Source organism: Episyrphus balteatus, chromosome 2 (assembly GCF_945859705.1).
Source record: "Episyrphus balteatus chromosome 2, idEpiBalt1.1, whole genome shotgun sequence".
In the NCBI taxonomy this organism is placed as follows: Eukaryota; Metazoa; Arthropoda; class Insecta; order Diptera; family Syrphidae; genus Episyrphus; species Episyrphus balteatus.
The window spans coordinates 132,520,604-132,539,734 of NC_079135.1; the positions used below are offsets into that span (position 1 = coordinate 132,520,604).

The following is a 19,131-nucleotide window of genomic DNA, read 5'->3' on the forward strand; positions in this document are numbered from 1 at the left end:
AGCATTTTTCTATTGAAGTGAGCGAAAAAAACAAGTTTTTCGTTTGACCTTTAACTAGAAATATTTGACATTTTAAAACTAGACAAAAAAATGTAAAATATTGCCTTTATAAATTTGTACTCATTTCAGCGAATTTTCAGTTTTTTAATGGAGTTAGCGAAAACTATATAAATCAATAAGCTTTAATATTTATTTTTAATATTAAGTTTCTAAATTACTTTAAAATCGTTCAAAAATGGATTACCTTTAACATTTTTCTAAGTTAACTGGACTGAGCGAAAATTGAAAAAAAATATTTCCTCTGATAGAGATAATGGTTTGAACTATGTTTGAATTTATTTTCAGAAGTGAGCGATGAATATAATATTGTTCCATCAAAAAAAAATATAAACTTCTGCAAACAAACGTGAATTACATTCAGCGAAAAATTGGAAAAGAAAAAAACACATTATATTGAATGGGTTGAAGTTAATTCTATAATAATCTGTTTTACTTAAAATCTTTTTAAATTTGTAAATTTTAAACCAACAAAACTAAATACATAATAAATTTTGGAAAAAACTCAGCGAAAAAAAAAAATTGTTTGTTTACACTTACATTACGTTTTCTTCGTTAAAAAAAAAATAAATTTTCTAAAATGGAATTTTACGGAATTGAAAAATGCTCTCAAATATAAATTCAAAGTGAGCGAAAAATTATAATTTTATATTATGGCTGCAAAACAAAATTTACAAAATATGACAGCAAAAAAACTCAGCATTTTTGATAAATTGAGCTATAAATGTAAGTTTCGTACGAACGATTACATATCAAAAGGTATGAGTTGATTAATTGAACTGAGCGAAAATTAATAAGCCTAAATGGGTTGCAGCTTATATACCAAATACAAAAAGAGAAATGTGGAACGTATCAAGTGCTTTCACAATATCCCATTCAAATCTAAAATTTAACTGAATTTTGTTAATAAACTGCCTCAAAAAAAAAAATATATAAAATGTTAGCAAATAAAATAAAATATTTTCCCGCCATGATTCTCTAAGACTTGAATTAATTTATTAAAAGTTACAGGCTCAAATCAACACCTAAAAGAAAAAAAATTTAATCATTTGACATTTTGCTCATTTTTCAAACTACCCCACACCACGCACCGCAATGAGCTGGTTGCAGCTGTCATGTTTCCTTCAATTGGCATAATTTTAAGTGGAGGTCGCTTAAAGCTTAAATGTCTCACCTCGTTATGTGGGAGTTTTTTCTTAAGACTTATTTGTTTATTTAAAAAAAAAAAGAAAACAAAAAAAAACCAAGGTAAGATTCTATTAGTGAGGATTAAAAATTTTGCCACCATTGAAAGTGGGAGTTTCGTAATAAAATATATTATGGTAAGCTGTGAAATTTTGTCTATTCAAAAATTCAAAGCCTAGATAAAGGCCTTGTATCAAGCTTTAGAATATTAATCAAATCCCGACTAAAAGATAAAATCTTAACTTAATCAACAAGTTTGGTTTTAATAAGATTTGAAAATGATAAAAAACGAATACGTTCCACACAGATAAAATTACAAAATAAATTACTCTACTCATTTTGGTGTTTTCGGATTAAAATCTAACCAAAATGCCATTGAGAAGCCTATTTAAAGTAGACAAACAAAAAAAAAAGCAAAATCAAATAAAAACCCAAAAAAAAAAGAAGATGATTATTTGACACCGCAAAAGATTTATTATAATTTTCATTCAACACACTCTTATTCCTTCGATATTACGTGTTGAGCTCCAAATAATATTACGTGGTATTACCTAGATTGTTCTCATAAAAAAATACCCCAACATTGCATCTTCCGAGTGTAATAATTACTTCTTACACACGTTAACCCAGAACAACAAAAAACGAACAAAACACAGAGAAAAAACCAATAAGCTCCTTGTGTATTACGCGAAGCCTTACCTATGTAAATTTAATCAAAAAATCCCAACGTGATAAGCATAATTGGTTTCTTTTTATGTCACCCCCGACGACGAGTCAAATAAAATAACTGATTTACTGCACTGAAAATATCAAACCCAAAAAAAAAAACCGAAACGAAAAAAAAGTAAACACCCGCGTTGAACGACCCCAGTATTGAAAAAATAGCTCCCATAAATCACAGAGTTTGTGTAGTCTTCGCTTAGCTAATGTTCACACCACACAATCCACAAATATATTTATATGAGCATTCGTCGAATAGAATAGAAAAAATACAAAAAAATGGGAACAACAACAACAACAAAAAGTAAAAGTAAAGCCTTCTTAAAAGTGTCATATCAAAAAAAGGGAGAATCAGATTGACAACAAAAAAAAGAGCAAAACATTTGCGCCAGGATAAGAGCTATTTCTTATTTTACTCCTTCTCATGTGAGTTTACACGTTCAGTACACACAAAAGGCCTATCAGTGATGCCACTTTATGACAAAAATGTTTTTTCGAAAAGAAATTAAATTGAAGTTTTGGTAAATATTTTAGGGATACTGGAGGCTTTAGAATCAAAATGTTGGAGATTTATTTCAAATTCATTTAACAACTTGGCAAAATTCATTCTAAAATAAATTTTTTGATCCAATGTAGTAAACGATTTCAACAAATAAAAAAAATAAATTGATAACAATGATAGATGCAAGTTGTGGAACGTTGTGGAACATATTCATTTTTCATCGCACCAGTGACATTGAGTGAGAAATGAAGTTGTAACGCTAACAAGCGGAAAAAGGGCTGCAGCGATTTAAATACAAATGAATATTTTATTCATTTAGTGAAAACAAAACTTGAATAAAGTGGCAACACTGAAAAAAAAAAAAAGTTTATGCTCTATTCTGATTAAATAAATCAGTATTTGTTTTTGAAAACCTAGAATTGAAAATTTCAATAACTTAATATTCCATCAATATACAGTAGTCTGGATAGTCTGGAATATGGCAAATAATTACAATATGGCAAATCCAGCCTCTAGAATGTTTATACAAATCTTAGAAAGGTGTCAGAGCATCTTCTTTGAACAACTTCGATAAGGCTTCTTAAAGAAAGCATTATAAAGCTTCACTGTCAAAATCTATATTTTGATGAAGAAGAAGAAAAAGAAAAAGAAGAAAAAGAAAAAGAAAAAGAAGAAGAAAAAGAAAAAGAAAAAGAAGAAAAAGGAAAAGAAAAAGAAAATGAAAAAGAAAAAGAAAAAGAAAAAGAAAAAGAAAAAGAAAAAGAAAAAGAAAAAGAAAAAGAAAAAGAAGAAGAAGAGAAAACACAAGAAGAAGCACTAGAAGAAATGATAAACAAAAAAAAACACAAAAAACATATAAAAATGGTATTATAAAATTCGAATATCTCGAAAACTTCATTTTTTGCAAGATGTAAACCGAAGGTGTAGTAAAATTTGTTTACAAAAATATTAACCAACTAAACTCCAAGTATATTAAAAAAAATAAACTTTGTTCAAATTTTGAATATTTATTTGAAAATTTATAAATGTTGAAGTATTCAACACTATTTTCGAAGAAAAAAAATAGACTAGAATTAGAAGTTGTTATTATAACGAAGGAGGTACTATTAGAAAGTCTTAATAATTCTAGTTGATTCCAAATAATTGAAGAATATTTTGTCCCCAGTTTTCAATTCAGCAAAAAAACTGGTGAATAATCACGAAATATAGTACTTTTTTTCACACTTGAAAGAAGTGAAACCTTTAAAAAGTTTGATTGATACCTTTTATGACAGTGACAGTTTACGTAGAGGAAAAAGTAGGGAAAACGAGTTTATATTTAAGTTTCGTTTCAGCAAATGGCCCTAACAAGCTTAATATTTCTTCTAAAAAAATCTATATTAAGGTCTTAAAGTTTCATAAAGAGTTTAAAAATGAAAACAAACATTTTTCTTGCTAAAAGCGAAACTAATCTAACTTTTTGTTCTTCCATCATCTTGAAATCTATTTTTTTATATAGCAACCTACCATAAATTTTATATCATTGGAAAGCTTTATATTTAAGCTTTAATTATTCTTATCAACCATATTTATACAACGTCTAAAAAAAATAGATATAATTTTTTAAAGCCAACCACGTCGTGTCTCAAATCACTAAGATACTTAAGAAGTTTTCACTTCAAAAACACTTTTTTTTAATTTTTGTTCTACAAAAAAGTGGTAACACTTAAAAATACGTAAGTATAATGCTTTTTCCACGCGAAACAATTTTATTTTTGATTTTAAATTAACAAAAAAAAACGAAAAACGAAATAGAAAAATACCAACCAAGAAAACGATTGTTCGTTATTTATTACTTGATGGCTTCAGTGCGGCTGCTACTTCCAACTTCAGATATATTTCCTCCCTCCTCCTCCTCCTGCGTCCTTTTCAACCACACACAAAAACACACCGCGCATTGCTTTGCTCCTTTAAACAAATATTCTTCTTCTTCGTAAATATGTTAGCAATTGTAATTTGGAATTTTTTTCGAAAAAATCTAAAAATGAACCAGGCGGATACCTTATTGTATACACACCTCTTCTCTATACCCTCGCTCTATCATCATCACCGCTTCATACCTTTACCTCCCCTAAGTATCGTCGTCCTCGTCATTGCGGGGCTGTAACAAAGCACTCATCCATTAATTTGTTTCATGGTGTATAGGGAGCATTATTTTTCACCGGATGCGAGAATTCGTCTCCATAGTGTGATGGCAATGGCATCTTTCACATCCCCATTTGAGTTTTCCACGAAAAAGAAAAATTCCCCACAAGTCCCAAGTCTACATATAATCTATAAATACTTTCTTTCACCCATCAAATTGTCTTAGAGTTTTCGTTGACGTAGTCAAAAGTCTATGTGGTTGTGGTCGTTACATTTATAAAATCAACGAAGACTGAAAAAGACGACGACTTCACTTCTTCAAGGACACAAACAGTCAAAAAAAAAAAAAACAAACAAAAACAGACACATTTTTAGAACTCAGAACTCTCGGAATAAATTCTGGGACCACAGCCAGACATCGCATCTAGAAATGGTTGCCGTTTGCCAGCCATATAGCAACAGATTCCACACACAACTTCTCTTTATTTACTTTGAAAGGTTCCAAAAATAATAACAAATCGAAAGTTGGTTTCTATGACCGAAAATAGACATTGCAAGACTGCTGCATTTAGTGTGTTTATCTTTTGTGAATGCTAACAACTCGCTAGAGCACAGGCACACAGAGTAAAGTAGAGGTCTAGAAATAGGACCGAATGCAATATGGAAGAATCCAAATCACACTTTTGCTTTGTCGTGTCACTTAAGCTAGAGGCATCGTCATCATCATGGATTGTCGTCGTTTGACGTCTGTCTTCTGAAGAGATAGAGTCAAAGCTACCACAATATTTGGGTCCTTTATTTTTTTTGTTATTTTGCACAACAACAACACTTTGGGAAGTTGTTATTGGAACTTGCAACAGAAGCGACATCTGAACTTTGATACCAACCAAAAATAATTACAGTTACAGCATCAATTGCGGCAGATGCTCAATTTTGCTTGGCTATGAAGTTGGCTGCTGTCCATGCCCATTCCATGCGCCATATGGTTCGTTCAAGGAAAATTACACTTAAGTGACCCTTGGGTTTCCACTTACGATGAGTTCCTTTAGAGAACCAAAACCAAGACACAGTCTGTTCTTCTGTTGTTGTTTGAGTTTTGTGTTGGATGGATGGATCCAACAAACCATTTACGAAATTTGAAACCACTTGGAGAGTTTTAAAAGTGCGCCACAAAGGCTTTTCTTCTTCTTTTTCTTCATCATCGGTCGAACTAAACAACTCAACTCTGGCCATATTATCACGAATTTTTCAGCTCGCATGAAATTCGACCAAGGCTTTATAGAGGAAGAAAATAATATACAAAATGAATACTTTTGAGAGTTTAAAAGTAGTTGTAACTGTATAAAATGATGGGTCTTTTGCCATACAATCGCTATAAATAGATGTACTTGAGAATTTCTTTTTCATCCCATCACCTTTTTTTCTTCTATATAATACTTGAAATCTTGATGCCATAAGGACAGTGGCGTATCCAGAAAAAATTTTGGAGGGGGCTGGAAAATTTTTCAAAAATTTTTTAAAGGGTAAATGTGCGAAAAAATTTTCATTTTTTTGTATTAATCTTTGATCGAGAGTTAAACGCTGTGCTGCGGTACTGAAAGTGGTATACCTAGTTGCATTATAGTGCTCTCGACAGATTAGTACAACTGTCTCCTCCTTTCACATTCAGAGTACCTAGTGTTTTTTCAAAGTTCTTGTGTCCCAAACATTTTACACAAACAGCAAGGAGTTGAGTCATCCTTAAAAAAAAACTCTTTATTTCGTTCGAGCTTTGTCATGTGCTGAATCCAAAACTGTTTACAGATTAATTTATATCACGTCAAGAGTTTTTGGGCTATGCTTATCAATATTTTCGTTATATACGACCATGTTCCGCAATTCGAACGAAAGTGAATTCAAATCACTTTTCAATTTCACGTGAAATGAAATATCAATATTCTTCATTTCGATCGGTTTCACTGTCACTGTCAAAGTGAAATTACTGCAATTCATTGGAAAAGGCCCCCAAATTCACGAACAGAAACATAGTGAATTGAATTCTAAATTGAATTGAAAATCTAAATGAGTGAAAAAATGCGGAACACTTATTTCCCTTTCGGCAAGTGAATACGCAAAAAGTGAAATTCAGAACGTGAAAGTCACAAAAACTAATTTTAAATGAAATTCTTTTTGATGTTTAATCCGAAATATATAGGGTAAATTAGGGCATTATGGCATACCTAAGCACAAACTCAAATAACTTTACTACGGACTACAATTTTTACTTCAATCATTTTTTTTAATTAAATTTCATAAAAACGTAACATAAAAAAATTATTTAAGAATAAAAATTCAAGCTTTTTAACAAAAAATAAATTAAATTAAAAATAGTCCAAAAAAAACCATATTGCCCTATGTACGGGCAATATGGCGAACCCCATTTACTTCAGAACCCTTTACTTTTTTTCCGTATATTCAGCATTTCTGAAATATAATTGTAAATAGGTTTCATAAAATTAACGTTTAATTGAGGTTATTTTCAAATTTAAAAAAATGCAGAGTTACTTTTGAAATTAGTTTTACATAAGGGCATTATGGCGCAGTCGGGTATAATATAGCGCCATAATGCCCTTATTACATCTGCGCCATATTGCAAAATATACACATATTCACAAAACTCCAAAAACTAAACACAATTCTTACTTCAGTTAAAATATAACAAGTGATATAACCAAACCAAAACTGTACTCTGCGTTTCACTCTTTACAACAAACACGTGCACTGTATACTTACCGAGATACACACAAACAAAAACAAAGCGATATTATATTGGAACCCAGAACTGGTATATTTTTTTTGTTTTCTTTTTTGTTTGGCACAAAAATAATAGCACTGACCTGCGATCGTCACAAGGCTAGTGTTCGACGAAGGCCAAAGTTTGTGCATTGGTTTTATTTAAATGCGAGTATTGGAAGTATGGTAGTTGAGAGGTGCGCCATAATGCCTGGTGCGCCATAATGCCCGAAGTTACCCTATGCTTTTTCGTAATATGTTGCTCTTTAATCCAAATCGGAAGCGCAATACTGCAATTTTTTTAAAGAAACCTGTTGACCACTTAGATTTTGAGATATCAAAAATTTCTATTTCCAATATCTTTGAGAAAAATATTATTAAAAAAAAAGTAAATATTTGATCAAATACTGCGTTTTGAGATTGCATAAGAAGTTTTGCAAAAATTGTGATGTAATTGGAAGTCAAAATACTAAAAAAATTATCTATAAAGAATTCGGAATTGGACTGAAATCCGAAAAAAAAAATTATCACAATCCTCATCGTCAGCTAAGGCTCTTACTCAAACAAACCCAAACAGCCATTTCAGAATTTGGAGGGGGCTCGAGCATCTGTGCTGCCTCTAAGTCTCTAAGATTTACGAACAAGTTTCTGTTAATCATGAACATTATGATGAAATCAGCTAAATAAAAACATGATCTTGAAGGCTTGGGGGGGGCTTGAGCCCCCTGAGCCCCCCCCTCAATACGCCACTGCATAAGGATGTCATAAATATAAACAAGCAATTCGATTGTTGTTTGCATTAAGATGTTAAGCAGCAGCAGCAGCTAGCACCCCCACATGGCTAGAAAAAGATGGAAAGACCAAGTAATAGTGAAGGCAAACGGTATCGTAGTTGGTGTTCCCAATTTAAAATAAATATAATTTTATAGAAATTCAATTGATACTTTAAATTTGAAGTTAAAATTTCGTAGGTACATTTTAAATCTAACAGCAAAAAAATTTAACCATTCAAGTTACAAAATGCAAAAAAAAGGCATTTCTATACAATTCTACCTTTAAGAATTCCCAATCAAAATTCAAATCAAAATATCTCGTCTTATTTCCTTCGTTTTATGCTTATTTATTTTGAAAAAAAAAAAAAACTGCCAACAAGCTTACTCTTCCAATCGATATTTGACCATGGTTCCCAATACAAAATGCTGAAAATTTTCAATAAGGTATTAATAGGTAACTAACAGTTTTGCTTCTGTAATGATTCAAAGAAGCTTCTGGTCATGATCAATAATTTTAACAATGTGAGATTCCTATAGAACTCTAAAGAGTCAAAAAGGCGAAATTTTTTCACTCCTATTGCAACTAAAAGAAGTACAAAGATATACAATACTCCTATAAATATTTTTATCAAGAGTCCATAATGTTCATTTCTTAAATCTACCAGAAAATATTTGGCGCAGGGACATAAGTCCCCGGGACACAAGTCCCGTATTTTTTTTCGGGACTAATGTCCCACTTTACTGGGTCATAAGTCCCGAATCCAATTCGGGAATTATGTCCCACCCTACTGAGACAGAAGTCCTGAATTTTTTAGTCGAAAATGGGACATAAGTCCCAAATAAAGTAAAAACAATTTTATATAGGTACATATTTTTACTATAAATGTTCATATAGGTACTAAGTAATCCATAAGATTATTTTTTGGTGCCATGAAATACGCCCAAGTGAAATAAGGAAGTCTATCGAGAATTGGCATAATTTTATTGTTCAAAAGAGAAATAAAGCCATTTTTCAACATTTGGCTTTATTTCTCTTTCACGTCAATTTATTTTCATAAAAAAAAAGGTGCCTCGTTTCGGTTTATTAAAGCGAAATAATACCATTATAATTTTTATATCATTCCAACTTTTTAAAGAATAAGTTTTATATAAAATTTGTCTTACTTCAGTTTGCCAAGGAAAAAAAAAATAGAACTCAAACTTCAAAGAGAAAATTTTGCCAGATTAAGGTTTGTTCCAAAGATATGCTTGTGTTATAACTCGATAAACGCGAAGCGGAAAAAAAATTCTCAGATTCGAATCTCTATAATTTGCACAAAATTTTTTTCGGGACTAATGTCTCAGTAAGGTAGGACATAATTCCCGAATTGGATTCTGGACTTATGACCCAGTAAAGTGAGACATTAGTCCCGAAAAAAAAATTCTAGACTTGTGTCCCGGGGACTTGCATAATATGTCCCTGCGCCGAAATAGGAAAATAATTATGCAATGGCCCACAATGTTTGTGTTGTTTTTGATGTTTTTTTTTTTTTGTAAAAATTATCTGATTTCCTTAATTTTACCAAGATTTAACAGTTGTTGATATTTTATATTTACGTACTTTGGCTTTTTGGGGCAGATTTAACTTTTTCTTGGAGAAACACACCCTTTCACCTAATTTTTTTTTAAAAACTCTTTATTTTTCTATCCCAAATTCAACGTTTTTACCAAATTTCATTAGGGTGACCCATCATTTTTTTGTTTTTACTAAAAAAAAACACCCTTTTTACAACTTTAGACACTTTAGCTTATCTCAAAAGTAACATAATTGCTGAATTTCTAATATTCCTCTCGTAATACAAACTTTTTCAAATATACCTATATTTTCTCTACACCTAAAAAAACAACATTTTAAATAAATTTCGTAAGGGTATATTCCATTAATTTTATAGGACTTATATCGCTGATTTTCCTTATTTCTGTTATAAATGAAACATGTGTACCGGTTTTCTTTGCTGTCCCAATTTTTGTGGTATTAATTATGAATTTCATCATTTCTTAAAAAAAAAAAAACACCCTTTCACTCAAGATAATTTTGTAGACTTTTTAGATTCTTAACTCTTATAAGAGTTTTTGTTAAAGATGCAAAACTAGTTTGGATAAGAATATATTTGTTATTAGTCCTCAAAAAGGATTGACAATTTAACATTCTGATTGATGTTGTATCTGCGTAGGTATGTTTAAATAAAGCAGTGGATAAAAAATGTGTAAATAAAATATGCTTTACATATCGCAAGTTCCGACAAACCTTTATTATATTCAGGAAATTCTTTAAGCACTTTGAATACAAGTTTTTGATCCTTATAAATAAGAATCCCATAAGGTATATAGTTAATTGATTTTTTTCTTAAGTAATGCCAAAAAACTAGATGTGTTTTGAATTTTATTTGCTTAAGACATTCCCAAAGCTTTTAAACCACTTTGTTTCGACGACGTGTGTCTCCTTACACGGTCAAATGAAATTGATGGATCACCCAACAATTCAATTGCTTTGCTTGTTTGACAAATTTTCTTAAACGACACAAGGGAACTTAATAAAGTACTGTGTGGCTACAATAAAATATAATCTATCTTGTGGATATAATACATATTTCGATATCAATCTCAAATGTGGTAGAAAAGTTTTATTTATATGTGTCTTTGTTAAGTTAAAACTAAAGGTTTGTCAAAATAATTTTGGAAATGCCATTAAAAAAAATTAGAAGTTTGTCAGAAATAAAAAAAAAAGCAAAAATATTTTCAAAAAATTGTTTAAAGGTATAAAATATAAACCAAAATTTAGGGTCATTTAACACTGTATAAAGAAAAATCAAGATTTTAAAGAAGTAACCCTAAGAATTTTTAATTAAGTATTAAACATGTTTGGTACCTAATATAAAAAAAAAAATAAATGGCATCTCAGAGTCCACACAAGAACCAGTTAAAACCGGGAAATGGCAATAATCGTTTTGTTAGATAAAATTAAAAACAAAGTTTAAGGGCCTTATTTTTTTCTTGAAGCAACAAAACCAAACGACTATTAAGTCGCAACAACCAAAACGACAACGACGAATGCAAGGCGAGATTTATTTGTGTGAACTCTAATGGAGCAGGTGCGGGAGATCTTCAAGAGATTCTATACAAAGCAAATAGAAAAAATAACTATGCCATCGTCGTCGTCTTAGTCGACTTGGTCGTCAATCGATAGAAAAATCTGCACCGCACTCGACTCGACTGCGGGAAAATCACTTCAAGAAATCCAATCCGCACTCCAATCCGATCCGATTCGACGGCCGACGACTTCAGCCCAAACAGGTGCATCACTGCTGTGTGTATAATTATCGAACCAGTAACCAAACTACTAACGAATGGTAGTTGTATACCATCGCATCACACCGGGAGAGACCATCAGAGACATGGACAAAAAGTTTAAAGGCGTGCGACGTAAGTGACGCGAAGGCAGCCGAAGCCGATCGGTCGGTCGGTGGCATCCATTATTCGCATTGCTAAATGCCTTACCGCAGCATTGTCCAGCTGCAAAATCAATTTGATTAATCTGTTCTACGCAATGAATCCTCCACATCCGATGCGATGGCAATGGCGCGATGGATGGATATACTATAGTTGGACGTACGTGTTCGCAGAGATTTGAGTCAAGAGTATAGAGCGGGTACGGGTACTTAGGGCGCTTTTTTGTGTTGTTCTTTTTTCCTTTTCCACACTTCCACATTGAGAGATCGGCGGTGGAGAGGAAAGTTGCACCGCATCTCCATCAGCAAAGCGCAACAGCAGCCAGCAATGATCGACGGTGTTGGCTGCTGTTGTGACTCCAGCCCAGCTTCATCGTCATCAGAGAGCAGAGATGGCAGCATAAACAGGTTCCGAATGTTTTTCGCGGCTTATTACGTCTATAAGATAGTTTGAGTTTCCCCCCTTTTAGCTGGATGTTGTCTTGGATGTGCGTGCGCGTTGCTTGAGAAAAAAAAAACTATAAAGAAGAAGAAAAAACCAAACCCAAAGAAAAAGAACAACGAATTTTACAAAAATATTATAAAGATTGAAAACGAGCGTGTGGCCACCTGGACCAATGGACCAATCACGGCTCAGGCTACAAGCAAATTAAAATAGTTTTTTTTTTATTTTGTATTTTTCCTTCCTGTGTGCTTGCCAGCCTGACTGATATGTAGTAATACTGGATCCCGCGTCGTCATCATCATCATCATCGAACTGGACACTGTTTCCAGTCCTGTAATTTAATTCTACTAAATCGAAGATTATCGAGGCTGGATTTTCCTTATATTTTGACCACAAAAGGCGCTAGGTTTTTCAAAAATTTAGAAAAAAAAATCTAAATTTAATTCAGTTATAGTTTAAATGGAACTTTCAATACAATCCACAGCTGCTTATTTAAGTAAAAGATCTTTGATTGGAAAATTTTAAATTCTTCAATAATAGCATTGAGTCTATGTACTTAAAAGTTTCAAATATGGCTTGTTCCACATTGTGGAACGTATTATTTTTCATTTCACGGGAAGTGTATACTAGGATTTCCGATGAAACTTATTTGGTTAAGATAAGCATTGTGACCTCATGAAACCTGAATGCGTTCCACAAAAAGTAGCAGTTGTGGATTTCAACTTAGGGTACAAATGGAATATTGATAGAATTGAACATTTATTTATATTCCACAGCTGAACTGTTGTTGTTCGTTTGGTAAATTTAACCTTTTCCAATACACAGAAAAGGGTAATATTAAAATTTTCACATTGTGGAATGCATTCATTTTTCTTTTGACAAAGAGTGGAAAATGTTCAGTTTATATTTCAGGAAGATTAATGCTCGGCAAAAAGCATCTTTGACTCCTATGAACTCATTTAATCGCAGAATTTGAAATTGAAATGTTTGGACATTACGTTCCACAACCCCTATTTTGATTATTTTTCAAGCTTCATGAGCCCTTATTCCCGCAGAAAGATGTCCATAAATTGAAAATATAGGTTGTCAACAAGTATACTTTTTATTCCAAGAGGATATTTTTTTTAAAGAAATCACATTTGAAATTTTCAACTTACATTCCACAAGCTATAATTTAAATTAAAACTGTTCGATTGAAAAATTTTTAAATTGACCATGTTCCCTGAGAGTTTTTTTCACTTAATATCACTGTTTTACATGGCTAGAAATATTATTCCATGGGCAATATATTGTTGTGGAACGTATTCAGCTTTCGTTACGCAAGCAGTAAAAATAAATTGATAAAAAACAAAATAAAAGTGGACATTTTAAATAAAATGAGAAAAATGTGGAACGCATCTGTTTCTCATTCCAGAATGTACTTTATGTTCCACTCTTCACAATTATTTTCACCTAAAAGTCTCTCCTTTGTGTATTAAATGATTCCGACCCTGGAATATAATTTAATGCCTACTGCTAACAGAGGGGTCCTCAATCCTATATATTCCTCAAGAAAAAGACCCCAACTTCTGGATGGTAAAAGATTTTTGTTATTTTTTTTCTGCCTCTTCACTATGTGTCGTTTGGGATTTCTTTTTTATGAGATTTTTCTTGTTTTTCTACAACACATCAGGCCGGCTTTTTTTTAATTTTTTTTTTCTTTTTTCATTTTCTTTCTTTATTTTTTTTTCAGATTTAGTTTTTTTTCTGTTGTAAATTTGTTGTTGTTGTTGGAGACCTGTGTCCATTCTGATTATAGTTTTTTTTTGTTGTGTTGTTGTTATTATTGTTATATGTTTGGCGTTGCCATTTGGCTTTAGTGGCAGAGTAACCTGTTATCTACCTACCTGCCAGGCGCTGTCAGACTGCCTAAGGTCTTAAGATGATGATGATACTTAAAACCCGTTCGTTAGCTTCTTGTTGATCTCATAATTTGATACCTTGGCGTTATTCGGATTTCATCTCTTCTCAAAATGTGTGTTGTAGAGTAGAGTAGAAAGGTACGAATGTGTGTTCTTTTGGTACCTGTATGCATAATTTTTAACCCTTTTTCAGTTTTTTTGTTTGTTTGTGTGTAGTTTTTTTTTTAGGGATTTTTGAGTGAAGTTGCAGTTTTTTTTTGTTTTCTTACTTTCTGGTAGGTTAATCGAAAAAGGATTACCTTGTGATTTTAAGATTTTTTTTTTGATTTGGGACAAGGGATGCTTGCAGACCACAACAGTGTTGAGTTACACAATTTTTTGACTTAAAAAAAAAAAAAAAAACAAAGACAATTTGAGGTTTTTCTGAGAGACTTAAACAAAGTGAAGGTATAAATTAATGTCGTTATAACATCAGCACATAATTTTAAGATCGAATATTGGTGCATCAGGTCTAATAGGTACCTATTATTACACCATGAAGGATATGATATGGAATACAGAAATAAATAACGAAAATTGAGACGATTAAACTTTAAAAAATAAATGGCTACGCTCTTTATAGCAAGCATTTTTTTTAAAAGCTTATTAATTGAGTCGAAATCAGTGAAATCACGACCCAAGCAATCTTCTGATCAGGAAAAATGCCTTTGTTTTAACAGGAAACACTTAAATTTAAAAATTTGGATTTCCTCTAGATCTATATTGTAGCAACGACATATTGGGGACATATTGAAAAAAAATTTCTTCAAAGGATTTTCAACTTAAATGAAATAAGGGAACAACGATACACTTTTGAGAATTTAATTGGTACCTACTAAGAAATTATAATAATTTGAAACTCACGTTTGATCTGAAAGTCAACATAGAAGATATCCAAAATGTAGTTCTGGCATCACTGGCTAGAAAATACTGAAATCAAAAAAAAACAAACAAATTATTAAAATATTGAATACCCAAATAACTAAAAACATATATTTTCAAAAGAAAATGAGGCAGAAAGTATCAAGGGGCACGGTAGTGCCCAGCCAAGTTCTCTAGCAACTTTGGCACTACACCCTTATTTACAGGAAACAACTCAGGCCATTTTCGACACCCCTCTAACTTCCACACCAAAGATGCTAGAAATTTCAAACTCGCTACATTTGTTGAGCTAGTCAAAACCAAACACCTCACAAAATTTCAGCCTCCTACGATGAGTAGTTTCTGAGATATAGGGCTTCAAAAATCGCAAAAACCGTAACTGACTGACTGACTCACTCACTCACTCACTGACAGATCATCAAAATTATGGAGAACTTCCCGATATCGTAGAAACTTGAAATTTTACACGGTGATAGGACTTGTGGTGTATACAAAGGAAAAAATCGAAAATTTGAGATTTTCAATTCAGGGGGCGTGGCATCCACCCATTTCCACTGAATTTTCATCAAATATTATGGAGCACTTCTGATTATCGTAGAATCTTGAAATTGAGTGGAATGGTAGAGCTAGTAGTTTATACAAAGGAAAAAATTTAAAGTTTGAGAATTTCAGCCAGGGGGCGTGGCAACCGCCCATATCCGCTGAATTTTCATAAAATATTATAGAGCACTTCTGATTATCGTAGAATCTTAAAATTTTGTGGAATGGTAGAGCTGGTAGTTTATACAAAGGAAAAAATTTAGAATTTGAGAATTTCAGCCAGGGGGGGTGGAAACCGCCCATTTTCACTGAATTTTCATCAAATATAGAGATTTTCAATTCTACAGCCATACCTTGCAAAAAGTAGTGAAATCACAACAAAAACATTACTGTTAAAAAAAGAGCCAAGTTCTCCTGTGTTGAAATTATGCTGGCACAAAAAGTATTGAGATGTAAAAGTGTACCAAGTTCTAAAGTTTGGGTTCAAATTCGTATCAATAAAATTTTGATTATTTACTTGGCAATTTTTGAAATAACTTTAAAAATCGATAATCAAAAGAAAAATTGTCAAGAGAACAATCAAAATTTTATTGATACGAATTTGAACCCAAACTTTAGAACTTGGTACACTTTTACATCTCAATACTTTTTGTGCCAGCATAATTTCAACACAGGAGAACTTGGCTCTTTTTTTAACAGTAATGTTTTTGTTGTGATATCAATATCTTAAAAAGCTGAAAAAAACTTTACACCATTAAAAATCTTACAATTTTTCCTAAAGAATAAAGCCATACTTAAATTTGTACAATGCGCAAAAAGTATAAAAATAATAATTTGTTCAAAACAACCAGTTTTCATAAAAAAAAGCAAAAAAATCAATATTTTTTCTCTTCTAACAGCATTAAATGCATTTTTTTAGATGATAACCTATAACAAATTATATATCATCTGAAAGCTTATTATTTCACCTTTTATATGACGCTTAAATCATGTTTCTACGATGCCTGCAAATGAACGGTAATAATATCAGCATACGTATTAAAGTTTAATCAAATTTTTATGTGCTCTAGATCAAAAGATATAATGTGTTTAGAAAAAGAACATCGTTATCTCAGGATTTTGTATATGAAATTAATTGAAGTTTTGTACAATTATAGTTTATTCTATTAGTATATTCTATTAAAACAAAAAAGTTATAACTTATTGATTTTTCCTGTCGCTTTTTAGTTTTATTGTGTTTCAAATCACTACGATACTAAAAGATGTTTTCACTGCAAAAATTCTGTTTTTTTGCGATGTGGAACCTATTTACGTAGTCGAATAAACTTTTGCTAATTAAATCATTGTTTTAAGATTTCCTTCGGCCCACCACTGTATTTTTTCAAACTAAAACAACAGGTTAAATTGACTGACATAACACATACATATTTAATGCCAGGTGACCCATATTAGCCGCAATTTTACAAAAAAATAAATTACGAAGTTCCAGGGAGTTTAAGAATCAAATTTATGATTTCTTTTAAAAATATAAGCGGTGGAAACTTAGGTAATTTAAATGTGATTTTAATTCAATTTGCCGTTCACAGATAGGTCTGAAAAGACATCCCTTTAAACCCTCCGTAGTCTCTTAGAAGAAACTGGTTGCTAACAACACATGTGCCTTAATTTTGTTTTCTTCTTGACAAATGATAGTGTGAATTATAAGTAACAAAGTGAAATCCAATTTGTCATCTATTTTTGCACCCATCAAATAGATAACCGTCTGTTTAATTGAATTGAATTGTAATGTAAATTTATAAGAAAACAAAATAACACTTTTGTCTTTATTCAACAAACTGCATTTCAAATCAATTTAAATTGAAACAAAAATGTAAAACAATTCAATGTGACATAACTATCAAATAATCTTCATTTATGTTTCATCTATCTTAAATGAATAATTTAAAATCTTCAAATTCATTAGAGATTTGTTATCTCCAAATCTATACATTATTTATCTTATCGAAATATATATTAAATTCTAAGAGAAATCACTTAAGAAATCACAAAAGTCTTAATCCATCATCAATTTCAATTCCATTCCGATTTCAGTATTGTAGAGTGTTTTCCCAAAAACTTAAATCTTTAATAGAAATTTAATGATTTTCTTATAAAGATTTATTTTTTTTTTTTTTTCTTGGTAAAGAGATTGGAGTATTAGGAGAGAGAGAATTTATTCAAGTTTTCTCCTTGCTCGATCTCTGCACACAATAATAAATTTATTATACAGAAGCTGAACATGAACAATAAACCAAAAATTAATTTATTCATTTCATCAAAAAATTATTTTCCCAAAAATTTTTGCTTTTGGGCATTTCATATAGCTACCTATAAATACCTATTCTGTTAGTATCGTCTCCGTATTGAACGATGTATGATGGCATATAGCTTTTTGTATATAACTTTCTCTCCCAGAAAAGCTTCAAAACACAAACCTACCTAAATATTTCAATAGCTTCAATACCTTTTACCATAACCTATTGGAAATTTTGCAAAAACCTCTTGGAATTTTATGGAGAAAATTGTATTCCCTCTGAACGAACTAAAACTCTGCTACTTGCATGAGTTAATCGAGTATATTTTAATTAGCATAGTTTAACATCGTTTTTTTTTTTTCAAGAGAAGGAGAGAGGGAAGGAAATCCTAAGGACTTTTATTGGATGAATTGGTTTTCTTTCAGGATTTTTGCAAATATACAAAAAAAAAACCGAAAAAACAAAAAATTGCCTTGGGAATTTGGTATTGCTTTGCAATTTTATTTTCCATTTAACACCATTTTGCTAAAAGGTTGATGATTGAGAGAAAAAATTTGTACATTCTCAGAAATGATGAAAAATAAGGAACTCATGATGGAAATTAATTTTTTTTTAAATCTTCATGAATGTGGAATTAATTTCCAAACCAAATGCATTGGAAGACTGAGAATCAAATATTAAGAAATTCATTGGATCTGTAGAATGATTGATAGAGAAGTTGACATTGACTACCGAATTCTAAGTAACATCGCGAAAACTCAAGGGAAGAAGTATTTATACAAAATAAATGATGTGTTTTCAGCAAAGTCATGTATTATTAATATTTCATTGAAAAAACGGTTACGAAGTTTTCACTTTTCCTGGAAGTTTTTTTCATTAAATTTAGAATTAATAATGCATTCACTATGGCTAATTGGTGCTAGGAAAAGAGTTTCTGGAAAACGAATTCAATATACTTCCTTTCTTAAAAGTCATCCCTATTGAAATCCTTAATTCATTCCTAGTAAATATGACTTGATGGATGCTATTATCCAAAATCTTAGATAAAATTTTGTACCAACTTTGGAATTGATTTTTTGGGACCAAAAATAACGAAAAATATACCATTTTCGGAATAGTTTAATTTTCTCAAAGATTAAACCATTAAATAAAATCTAATTTATTTTGTTCACAAGAACAAAAAAACGTAAAAAAAAAACTTCTAAGGAACTTCATAATTCAGTTTTTGTACAATTGTGGCTAATATGGCCTACCTGGAATTAAATATGGTCCACCATAGGCCTATTTTTTCGAGGAATTTCAACTTTTTTTTGTTGGTTATAGTTTTTTTTAGATAAACTGACATGCCACATTAACTACGTAGGCCTTACTTGCTGAAATTTCTGTAAAAGTAGAAAATCTTGCTTCTC

At 31.2% G+C, this 19,131-nt stretch overlaps 1 protein-coding gene across 2 annotated transcripts in view; it reads right to left on the minus strand.

The window, feature by feature from the left end:
• LOC129908648 (irregular chiasm C-roughest protein) overlaps positions 1-19,131 on the minus strand; it is a 209,882-nt gene that overhangs the window by 29,702 nt on the left and 161,049 nt on the right. For both annotated transcript variants that reach the window (XM_055985301.1, XM_055985302.1), the window contains one exon: positions 14,871-14,936. The gene's annotated coding sequence lies outside the window, so the exon portion shown is untranslated. The remainder of the gene's footprint in view (positions 1-14,870; positions 14,937-19,131) is intronic.